General features: G+C 39.3%; 1 non-coding gene across 1 annotated transcript; it reads right to left on the minus strand.

Annotated features, from left to right (window-relative positions):
• Positions 1-6,524: 6,524 nt before the first annotated feature.
• TRNAE-UUC (transfer RNA glutamic acid (anticodon UUC)) lies at positions 6,525-6,596 on the minus strand. The gene has a single exon. It is a non-coding gene; the product is annotated as a tRNA-Glu (tRNA).
• Positions 6,597-13,069: the final 6,473 nt, after the last annotated feature.

Raw genomic sequence — 13,069 nt, forward strand, 5'->3', positions numbered from 1 at the left:
TACCGAATGATCAACGACAAAGAAAATAGCGACATCTTTGATTGACTGTCCTGCTTGAATTGCGTCCGACAACACGCCAGCGCTCACTATCTGTTATTCGTCTTCTTTCAGCCATAGAAACACGAATATTATCAAAAATAATCCTACAAAAGTTATAAACACTTTGTATCAGCTTTTAAATGCACCTCAAACCCTTCAGAATGCTGGCATCTTCAACGAAAGTGTGATCATTTTTGCACGAAATCCTCGCTTTTATGCTATTTCAAGAGCACAGATTAAGCATAGATACAGATGATTCACTCCCTACTTACAAAAGGGAAGCTACACATAAAAACTGACATCTACATCCGCAGCGATTTTCAGCCACTCAAATTCAAATATGCTTTCGAAAATTTGCATTGCGTGCTTAACTTTTGGAAGGCAGTGTAGATAATGAATGCATGCTGGTATATTTCTACTCATAGTCTCTTTTTCTATTCATGTAATAATAATACAGTATTAATGAATTTATATATTATGAAATGAACAGACCTCTAAATTATATTAACGTATTGATTTACGAATAAACTTAAACATTTACATTATTATTATTTTACTATTATTTATGAGACACTTGGTTCAGACTCACACAGAAATATAATTCTAGATGCGTGCCAGAAATGTTGAGAAATCAAAATTTCAAATGAAAATCTGTAAAGAACTAAAAAAAAGCAAAATGTGTAGAATCAACCCGCTGTTAAGTGGACCCGATTACCATTTCCGTGTTCGAGTACAATTTTTTAATAGATTGAAAAGCTCCCCCCTTCCCCCCCAAACGATGCTTTGTAATATCCACCTTTACAATTCAAGCCCCTCCACAAAAAAAAAACCTGCGTACGCCAGTGGTGCCTGGTAACAACGGGAAAGAAAACTAGCGAAGCAATGAGAGTGAAGGGCGGGGGGGGGGGGGGGGTTAGCGAATTATGATTTACTGTGATCCTTAAGTTTAATTTACGAGAGGAATAGCGAAGAACATAAAAGTGAGCTCCTTCATTTTCTACATAGCCATTTCTAACAAACCAACTCAAGATCCTCTCTGCTTTCCCAATAACTCTGCGCTTATCTCATGTTATCCTCAACTCTCGCAAGAATGCTACATAGGCCGTGACGTCACATTGTTGGTTCCAAGGACGATGTGAATAGAGTATTCTGTTCTTGGTTCACGGGTCAAGTTGTTTTTTTTATGACGTTGCTTGCCTCTACAAGACGATAAGAAGCTGGTTACAAGAGATAGCAAACGAAATCTGTTAAGTGGAAATGTTGGTACTCTTCCCGTTAACTTGTTGTTGTGCAGGACATCTCCAGAATGCAATTGCGTGTATTTCGAGCATGGGCAGAAATTTGTGAGTGGGGGCGGAAGGGTCAGGTCCCATTATAGGTAAAAAGTTGATTCAGAATAAATAATGATGATGATAATTATGATATAAATAAGAATACCAATAACAATTTTCTGGTGTTCGATTCACCAGATGTACAGGGTCAACGAAGTTAGTAATAAGGTGTGTTTTTTATACAGCGTGTATTGATACACTTGTATGTTGAATTGTATCTTCTGCAAATATGCTGTATAAGGAAACAAACTTCCCGAGTACTAAGTGAAGTGGGTGTACAATTATGCAATTATGCATCTTCAGAATGAAATTGCGTGTATTTTGAGCATCGGCGTCGCAAGAAACATTGTGGGGGGGGGGGTCAGGTCCCATTATAGGTAAAAAGTTGATTCAGAATAAATACTAACAATAATTTCTTTGTGGGCAGTGGCTTGCCCAAGGGGGTTGGTTGGTGGGTTTCATGTCCCCCCTTCGGTCCAGTATTTGTAAAAAACATAACCGTCAAAGTCAAATAAAATGAGGGCTAATTACTAAAAAAAATATATATACGTAACCGGCCCCTTTCGAAAATCTTTGGCACGCCACTGCTTGTGATGTGTAAAGGGTGACCATTAATGTTGGGCGATATATCGTCCAGACGATAGATATATCGTGATATTGAAAACATATCGTCCAGGCGATATCAACTAGACGATATATCGTCACGATATTTTGACGATATATATCGTGTTGGCGATATATGGTGACGATATTTTAGCGATATATGACGTGGAGTCGATATATCGCCGATATCACGATACGGAAAACAATATCGTATCACATCGCCTTTGACGATATATCGCCATATCAAATTTCCGATATCGTCCATCCCTAGTGACCATTTCTGAAGACATCCAAATGTCAACCTCACTTCCACGCATCCCGGTAGCTGCAGTCTTGCAGACTAACGAGGCTCTGGCGTTAGCACCTACAGCCAGTATAATCCTCTGCAGGCGTTGTGTGTAGGGTACCAGACGGCCTCTTTTTTCCCGGACATGTCCTACATTTTAGCATTACGTCCGGCGTCCGGGAGGAATTTGGAAATATCATAAATTTTAAGCGTCGCATAACTTGAATTAAGAAAATACGTGTTCAAAGCTCGATAGTGAAATCTCTGGTATTTTCATTAATACAGTAAACCCTCGTTAACACGAATCCCAAGGGACCGAAAAATCAAGAGTTCGTGTTAGAGAAATTCGTGCTAACCGGGGACTCAAATTTTATGGTTGTAATACAATTATTTCTACACATTAACCATTTACAATACGTATTATGTATGTCATCATAGAAAACACTGCTACAGTACTACAGTAATTAACTTTTGAAAAAAGTACTCAAGATCTGGTGAAAAATTCCTGTACCTAGCAGTGGCGTAGCATGGACATTTCGGGTGGGAACGCCAAGTCCGAAGGAAGGGTCGGCCCTTTCTTGCTTAATAACTTACTTATGGTATTAGTCGCCACAGGTATTGTTTATTTGCCTGAAGTCAGCTGGGTTTTCAATAAAACATCATCCATGCATGTTTTAGCTAGACAATTAGATGCCTCACTATGCCACAAATGTTTTGAACTCTGGTGTTTTATACCTTTCTGCATGACGCAAGTAATTAGAAAACCTACCTGAATCACAAGCGCCTTTGAACAACAGCAGACATCATTGTTGTGGTTGATCCAACTACTCATTGATTTGGTTTATTTTACTTCGCTTTTTTACCACTTTTGGTTAATCGCGAATATGAATATGAGTGATGATATTGATGAAGGGACACTGACAAAGAACACCCGTGCTCACGCTGGGATTTGAACCAGGGACCTCTGTCGTCTTGGCGCACTGTGCAAAGCAGAGTGGATGATCCAAATATCGTACACTCTACTGACGTAACAGTGCCGATTAGTAATTCAGACCACTGTTTATTACATCTTGAGAATGCTGATAAACATTTTAAAATAATTTTGTCCAGAGACCATTCGATGTTAAGAGTTTTCAAATGAATGCTAAACATATACAATAAAAAAAATTAATAGTTTTGCGGGTTAAGTGGTAGAGCAGCAACACGCTGAATTTCTACCACGAGGACTTCACCAACTTACTTCACAAAAACTGTGTTGATCTTTTAGTTTCTAATGCACATCGCTGTTCGTGCGATAAATCATACAATGCAGTGACCATTAAGAAGCAGTATATTTGAGATTGGTGAAGTTACGTCAGTCAATATTGCGTATTGTAGCATCACATAGCACGAGTTGCATGAGAGCGAAGAACCGGGTAGGAATGCTACCGCTGTCGTCTGCTTCAGAAGGCAGGAAGGGTCACATGAACCAATCACGGTAGACCTCTCGTACGCCAGCGTAAGAGAGCCCATTTACGCGCGTGCTGTAGAAATGGAAGCTTTCCCTCCATAAAGGCAGCAAGGAATATTGGAGTCCTGTACGCCGAACCTGCTCGGCGTCCGGCCGGGAAAGGCATTGAAAAGAGATGCTAGAACGAGTGTTGAGAGTGGAGCGTTGCAAGCTGATCGCGAAAAATAGCTATTATAATGCCATGAAGGTCAAACATATTTGAAATTAGTCACGTTTTACTTTATAATCACAGCATTTTAGCATTTTTGAAATTTTAAATCTGGGAACGCCGGGCGTACGGGCGTACTATAACGCTACGCCACTGATACCTAGGTATATTGCGCTGTTGCAGACGGGTACGCAAATGCCTGGTAACTTCACGGCCAACTGTACTCATAGCTTCCGTAAAACTAGCGGTCAATTCGGATGTTGCATCTGAACACACAACTGAATTTGTTGGTTAAATACGTATAAGCTCATTGTTGACGCGATGATCGCGATTGTCGAGCAATTGCACCCAAGTTTTAATCTTGATGTTACTCGTACCGGCTATGTTTTAAAGAATAGAAAAACATATTTGAACACATTGTTGATCTGAATCTTTTGGTTACAATACTGTATAAGTTGATTGTTGACACGATGATTAGAGATTGCTGAGCGATTTCTTACATACCTAGCAGAACAACAGAAAAAATTATGAAAAACTTTGAAAGTTCGTGTTAAATGAGATCTAATGACCCAACGTACTAAAAAAACAGTTCGTAAATCGTGGTAACCGAAATTCGCGTTAACCGATAAAACTTTCTATAAGATATAATACATCATGTTAACCAAGAGTTCGTCTTAAGCGAGTTTGTGTTAACGAGGGTTTACTGTATCAGTACAATGAACTGATTAGACTAGTAAATTTTTGATAAAGTATACTTCTTTCGTATTATTTCAGAGTTCGACCCTTCAGAATTTCATATGTTTTGACTAATCCTAAAATTTTTAGAAAAAATAGCTCCGTTGAGAAGTACGACTGAAATTACGTACACTGTAAAAATGTTGGTGTTAAAACGACAGAGAGTGTGGTCCCTGGAGTTCTACAAAACATTTTGGTAAACGTTCAACCTCACTGGTGTTGAAATAACACAAACAAATGGTTGCAATCAACACCTTTTTGACACCACTGAGGTTAAATGTTGACCAAAACGTGATGTAGACCTCCAGGAACCCACTCTGTGTCGTTTTAACACCAACATTTTTTACAGTGTATAGTAAGAAGTGTATTGTTTAATATTGATTACAAGTTTGGGAATTTTATGTGCAAGAAATCATGAAAAAATCATTATTTAAAAAAAAAAAGAACTGAAAATGTGTCCATTGCAACGTCCCCCCCGGTTGTACACCCGTCGTCACAAAGTTAGTCCGCTACTCCTTTAGTCGGGAACACGAGAGTCTTTGTAAATCATCAGGGCTTGCTGGGTAGAAAAGAAACACAACACAGTATTCAAAGTTAAACGGAGTTTTGTAATCTCTTATATTTCATAATCACTTACCAATAAAACACTAGAACATTCAATACTAACGTTAGGCATTCACTCACATATAGCGAAAGTCAAATTACATAATTAATTGTTTAATTTAACTTATCGGCAAGAAGAAAACTCGAAAAACCTAAAATCTATACTTGAATTCTCTCCGTTTCCAAGTTCTATTGATCCTTCACCTTCACCTGTTTTCCAAACTCAGTCTATCGTCAGGTGAGTTCACTCACTTCCTCTGCTGAGATGAGAAAGTGACGTCAACACGAAGAGATTATGACGTATTTATAAACATATATACAAGTTCCAACCACAACTGTATCAATCTAACTATAGTTGTCTGTGACAGCTTGCACATTATTTGAAGTAACAAACATTTTAAAAATCTTAACTTCTTACAAATATAAAACCTTAAACTCTCAGGTTCGTTACATCATTTTACATTATTTTCAAACATGTTCGAGAAAGTGTATTATTTATTGCGAACGATTTGTGTCTTACATTTTGACTAAAAGTGCTACATTTTAGAGCAGCATGTCCTACTCTTTCCTTGTAGTGATCTGGTAACCCTATAGTTGTAAGTTGTCCTGTGTTCTGTCCTTATATGTACCGAGTACCCCATCAGTCCTCACAGCCAGTCGTGTGCCCAGGAATTTCGAAAGGAAGGGTTAGGTATTTATTGTTTAGTAGTCAGCCCTCATTTTGCCATCTTTTCCTGCATTTGATGTTCTTTTTTTAGGAATACTGAGCCAAAGGGGGGGGGGTAATAACTCCCACCAACCCCCCACCCCACCCTTGGGCACGCCACTGCTCGCGGCATCAGTTTTTAACCTGGGTAAGGAGATTGCAAGAGAAGACAGATGTTGCAAGATGAATAAAATTGTACATCTCCAATTTTTCCAACACACACGCAAACACCTTATTAATTGCTCTTTTTTCCAACGCTTACGTCTTATTTGACACAGATCTTTTGGTACCCAGTTTGTTTTTCGTTCTTTCCCTCTTTTCTCCTTAACAGAATGATTCAAACAGTTAGCTAGTCTCGCGTTAATCGACACTAAAGAGACAGCGTCAGCACACGCTTTCCCTTTCAACCCACATTTCATTGTTCTACCACACATCACAGCTAGCTTCTTGAACGCACCTTTCCTTCCAGTGAGGTTATGTAATTTTCCTACGTATGTTTATTGATATTTCTTTATTTGTTACAGAAATATGAATAAATGAAAATAATGAATTTGAAAAAAATATTCCCATGCCGGGAATCGAACCCGGGCCTCCTGGGTGAAAGCCAGGTATCCTAGCCACTAGACCACATGGGATGACTGTTTCTTCATTTACGTAAACTGGCAAATATACCGAATGCGATCGTAGCGCCTCCCCGGTATTTTTTGAAAATACTTTCTATGACCATTACAGTTAGTATGTCTATGCAGTTACGGATTGCTGCGACCAGTACACATGCTCGTCGAAATAATCCAAGCAAAGCAAATCTCGTCCATTTGTGTGTGGGGGGAGAGACAATATATAACCACTTTTAGAGCATGAAGTTATATGTAAATTTTTGAAGAACAATATTTTATATTTCTTGGCATAGGCGCCGACTCCATGGGGCTTGGGGGGGGGCTCGAGCCCCCCAAAGTTAACGATGTGGGGCTGAGCCCCCTAATAATTTTGCTTAATGTGCCACATGAACTTAACTTTAAATACACATTTGAAATGTTCTAGAGACCATCAATTTGGGGAGCTGAGACCGCTAAACCATCAACTTTGGGGGGGGGTGGGCTATGACCAGAGACAGCAAAACACATGACTTATTACTATATACTAAGTAGCTTATGTAATTATGAGTATTGTTAGAATTTTTACTAAAAAGAGTTTCAAAACACGATGTGCATGAACTAGGGTAGTGGATGGGACGTTTGGGCTACAAATGGCACTCACATGACATTCAGAACGAGATCATTGATATATTAGGGAGATCTGTTTTGCGCTCCGTGGTAGCAGATATTAAAAGTCGGGAATATTTTGCTATTATGGTTGACGACGAAACTTGTGACATATCCATCCGTGGACAATTAATATTCTGCATTCGAACTGTGAATAAAAATTTTGATATTTTTGAGGAATTCATGGGGTTTTATGAGATTCCGAACGCTGAGGCCAAAACTTAAAAAAAGGGATAGAGTGAGTCATTCATTAATTTATTTCAGTGATCATAGCCCCCCTCCCCAATAATTTTGACAAGTCGGCGCCCCTGTTTCTTGGAGTGTCCCCACTTCCCTTACGGGGCAGGCCGGGAGCCAGTGGCGTAACTAACAATTTCGTGACACCCGTATTGGATTGATTTGGATTATTTTGCTTCGTTTTTCTGCCACTTTCGGCTAATCGCGAAAATACACCCACAAAGAACATACATGCTCAGGCCGGGATTCGAACCCGGGACCCCTATCATCGCCCCGTAGAGAACCTAACTCAAATTTCTACAACTTTTGAACGATACTCAATTTTTCTTTACTTCTCCATTTCCTGATTTCTTTGGAAGCATAGCGGTAATAAAAATGCAATATAAATGTTGAACAAAGCAACCATAACTCATTGATACTAAACTCTGTATCGCCTTCGCCTTGCCGTAAATACACCATCTTTACCGTTATTTATTTATTTGCGATTATTTTTTCCACCACTTGGTCCATGACGAGAATACAGTAAAGGACAACAGCACAAACAGAAGCTTTCCATTTTTTTGCTGGTATTAGGTACTAAAAGAAGTGCGATATTTTTCGCCCTTCGAAACGGCCCTTTCGGTTGACAAGGTTTGCCTTAGATGATGCAGGACCAGGCGCGTGCCCAGGATTTTCGTAAGGGGGGGGGGGTTATGAATCCAATACATTTTCCAGTTCACAGGTCAAATTTCTTGTAATAAATTAGATAATTAATATACTTGGATTTTACCCCAATGAACGCAATCAATGTATTTGCTATGGATGCTTCATGTTTTTATTGCATCATATAAAAGCACCTGCTTGAATATTTCCAAATTATTAATATTTTATATTTAATTGCTCAAATATAATTTTTAAACAAAAAATATGTACACTCAACATTGTAACAACATTAAAGACATTAAGACTACTTGATGTCTTAAAGACAGTAATAAATAAGGTACCACAGTTCAACAATTTAAATTCTGAAATTTAGGCACCGAGATTTCTGTGCGAGTTCTGACAATATGTCGTCACAAGTAACTTTTATATCCCGGTGAATGTTCAGAGCAGCTAACCCATTTAATCTTTCTTCGCAAATGGTATGTCGAAGATAGGTCTTCAACCGCCTCAAAGTTGAGAATGATTTATCATTTGATGTTGTTGTTACCGGGATTGTACATAATATGCGCAAACGTGTGTTTACCCAGGGAAATATTACTTCACTGCATATATCAATTGCTTCAAGAGCATTTACTGGACGTCTTCGCATTGCTGCAAGATGACGATACCACAGTTTCATTTCAGTGTGAGCGTCGTCGCCTTGTAATCAAGGTGTTCCGGGTTCAATACCCGGTGGAGGCTAATAGTGGTTCGGATCTCACTTTAAACTTTAGGCCCAGTCCAGATTGGCCTTACTGTGGATTTAAAACATCAATTCAATCAACATTGTACTTGTTGCGGAGAGGATTTTGCTAAATATTGTGTACATTTTTGGCATTGTATTATTATATTATTGGTGAAAACATTTGTTTGACAGTCGACAAACAAATACGAACCCCTTCAGTAATTAACATTTTCTACTACAGTGTCATTAATGTGTCATATTCATTTTCATATTAGGTCTATGGAGAGGAATTTTGTATAATGTTAACGTTATGGAACTGCGAAACCAACTGTTGAAGGGGCCACTCCCCCCTTCCCCTCCGAAGCCCAGTACCGCACCACAGGATCTGTCACTGAGCCTGACAAAATCTTGCCACACAGTGCTCGAAATAGAAATTCGTAGCCGAAAAGGGAGGGGATATTTGATCGATTTTGGAGATACGAGGGGGTACATCCTTGTATGGATCAACATGGAGACAATACAGTAGGTGGAGGATGCTCAATATGAAAATTATTCTAATTGGGGTATGATTTGTGAAACTTTCTTAACTGGAGGCAGCATCCCCTACTTCGACCACTGATGCCAGAAAAGATGCTTTCAGAAAATGAATTTATTACTGCACACGTATATTACTTATTGTATTTGTTGCGTTTGTACAAGAGAAATATTCAGAAGATTTGTAAGGAATATTTACAGTTAATAGGATGCCTATCTAGTCTATCCCGTGTCGTAATACAAATTTTATCCCTTTCCTACAAAATAATAAAACTGTCCATGGCAACCGTGATTTTATAATGTGGTTGCATACATATACACTGTATAGTAGCACCAAGCTTTCTGGGACCTCGGAAAATACGTGCCACTGCTCCGACGCCAGGGTTTCAAATGCCTTGGTGGATCTATAAGATAGGTAATATCGTTTTTCGAGGGTTCGTGAACAAAACAAAAAGTAAATGATTGTAAAGTCCATTTTATATTCAGATATGTTAATCGGAACTGGACTTAAAGTTTAAATCGGGATACGTACCACTGTGCAATGCACCTTCAAGGGGATCAAACCCAGGACCTCTTTGATTACACCACCATCGGTGAGGCCCCTGAAATCATTGAGGGAACTTGTTCATCTTCATGTTCTCTTGCCCTGCGAAAGTTTATTGGTGATATAGGGTGACATCCTACACACGTCTTCCAGACATACACACGCGGGCACCCCCCCCCCTCCCCTGTACACACACGATTGTATGCTTACAGCCCATGCTGTGGCCTCCCAGAAAAACAATTCTAAATCCGCCTATGGATATAAAAAAAAAAAAAGGTAAAGTGCTCCCCTGTGCATAGCACCACGCCATGAAGGCGTATAGGGGGTGTGGGGGTAACGCCCCACACTTTCTTGATCCGGTCGTGAGTGGGGGTGATGTGATCAGCATCACGCCCCTGACCGCCTTTACCCCCCAGGGTTTCCCCCAGGTACCCATGTTATTCGACGCTGGGTGGGCGCCGGGGCCGCTTCCAACCTTAGAATATATCTGCTATCAAATAATGAACGTCACTTACCTCGACAGTTCCTTGACATAATTTTGCAACAAGGTTTGCAATATCTTCTGTTATGCCTTCTTGTTGAATATCAAGAGTCTGAAAGTTCGCACGTTTCACTCTCGCAATTCGGATGGAATTCCTCTGAACTTAAATCGACCATTTCTGACGTTCTATTTGTGGAAGGTGAAGCTTCAACTTCCATTTTTTGTTTCTTTTGGAAATAATCTAAAACGTATTTCTCCTCTTTTCTCTATCCATCTTTAGTTCCACGTCAAAAATCTATTACACACGCAGAAACGTAACACACAACACGACCACTTCGACTTGCTACCTTGCAGACTGCAACTCGCTACAACCCCAGTGAACACCAGGACTTGGGACAAAGATACCGGGCGGTCGAATGTCTGAACCATGCATCCAGCTTGGTCCAGCTCAAATTACGTCACCAGTGTTGACAGCAACCAGTAGTGTCAGTGTCAGTAGTGTTGGCAACTGCTAAATTATTTACGCACAAATTCAAGTGAGATCTTTCACACATGTTACAAGAAAATTCAATAAACTGAAGGCTGGAAATTGGTTGAGAAAAAAATATCTAATTTGTAAAGAGCACAAGAGTAAAACGTATAATATTTTGGCATATTAATTGCTTTTATTTTGTTTATGAACTGACTGGGCCAGTTGGGCTATATAACGCATCCTTCACCACTCCCTTCCTCCCGGCATGCTATTGTACAAAACGTCGCTTGCCTCCTTCGTAAAACCATGCTTCGCTACTGCCTGCAACAATTATTATTATTATTATTATTATTATTATAATTATTGATATTTTGAAATAAATATGCATCCAGGTGCGAAATAAGATTTCGACTTACTTTGCCTACTAATTGTAGTGATTCAAATCTCACAGAACTTTGCTCTGCTGGCATAAATGGTATAAGAAGGGGAAAGAAAGAAAAGGGAAGTTAGCAGCACTGTCGTAACAGGAAAGGGAGGGTCATTCTCCTAAGAGGGTCATCGTGGGTGAAAGAAAGGGGAGGAGGGATTCCTTCAGTTCGCATTCCAAGGGTTACGGCTCTTTTCTTGACCATACTGAGAAGGAAATTCTCCTTCCTTTTCAGTGACTAAGGAATGAATGAATGCTTGTGCATTGCTGTAATTCAACTCCAATATTATCAAAAGTAATTGAAGAAGCAAATACATTTCTCATTGCCAAATGTAAACATTTTACAATATTGGCGATTTATGAAATAAAATGTATTTCTGTTTTGAATTTTTTTAAATGACGAAACCAATGGGGGGGTTTTAACCCCTACCAACCCCCCCTGGGCACGCCACTGTGCAGGACGTCTCCAGGATTTTCTTTTTCAGGGAGGGACAAGCATGATATTTTTTCCACAGGAGGGAAACGGGGTATGTTTTCTCCATAATAGTGCTTTCTCCTAAGAATAATAACCTCATTCAATCTGAAGCCATCACATTCCTGCAACGCCCTTCTAACAATTAACATAAATTGCTGCGACTGAAATGAAATTTTGTTTGAAACAGTGATCGAAGTGAGCACTTCCTGCACCAGCCACCGGAATGTGAAGCAACAATCACCTTCAAGTGAAGGAAATAATAATAATAATCTGTTGATTCCATCCATCATGACAACGGCATATAACGCAGCATCGAGTGGAACGTTCTGTATCATCCTCCATATAGTCCCGACTTGGATCCCTCGGATTATCATGTGTTTCGACCATTAGAAGATCTTTTGGATGACCAGAAATAATAATGCTAATAGTGAAGTGATTATAGCTCTTCATGGACAACCAGAAGCCTCGTTAGAAAGTCATATTCACAAGTACAAGCTTCCAAGAGGTTAAAGAAATGTCGGGGTAACATATGTTATTGCTAGAGACCGGATGTTTAGGCACTAAAAACATATAAAATAGGCAGGCAAATAAGCACTTATAATTTTCAAAATAGGCAGTAAAATAGGCATTAAAATACAAATAGGCAATAAAAAAGGCGATGAAACTTAACTCAAAATAATGAAGATAGATATACAAAAATAATTAGGTGTTAAAATAATATAGAAACATACCTGTACGTACATTCTTTATAGTTGCTTAAAATAAATCAGGAGCTCATCATTAGAGACAGCAGTCCAATATTGTACTTAATAAATCACTGCAAACAGGAGTCAAGTCATCACTAAATTTTCCATTGTAGCCTGTATAATGGCTACACACAATAGTCTGACAAAAGAAATTGTTGGCTACTTCCAACCAGTACGCAAATTATTTAAATATACACTTTATCACTGCACAGAGGTTTATTTCAGTTAAAAAATTTACACTATATATTCCACACAGCAGCCCGACCCTGTGGCCGAGTGGTTAGCACATCGCACTGCAACGCCAAGGGTCCCGGGTTCGAATCCCGGTCGGGCTTGGTTGTTTGTGAATGTCCATTCATCAATTTCATCATTTCATCACTCATCCCCATCTTCGCAAATTAGCCAAGAGGCACAAAACGCGAAGTAAAATAAACGAAATCAATCAATCAATCATTCCACACAGCAGTTCGAACTAAGAAACTGTTTAAATGCATTTCAAGATTGTTCTGTACGGTTTGGCAGTCTCTGAATAAGAAGCACTAATTGCGGTTGCACATCACAACA

This window comes from Lepisma saccharinum, chromosome 15 (assembly GCF_977018435.1).
Source record: "Lepisma saccharinum chromosome 15, izLepSacc3.1, whole genome shotgun sequence".
In the NCBI taxonomy this organism is placed as follows: domain Eukaryota; kingdom Metazoa; phylum Arthropoda; class Insecta; order Zygentoma; family Lepismatidae; genus Lepisma; species Lepisma saccharinum.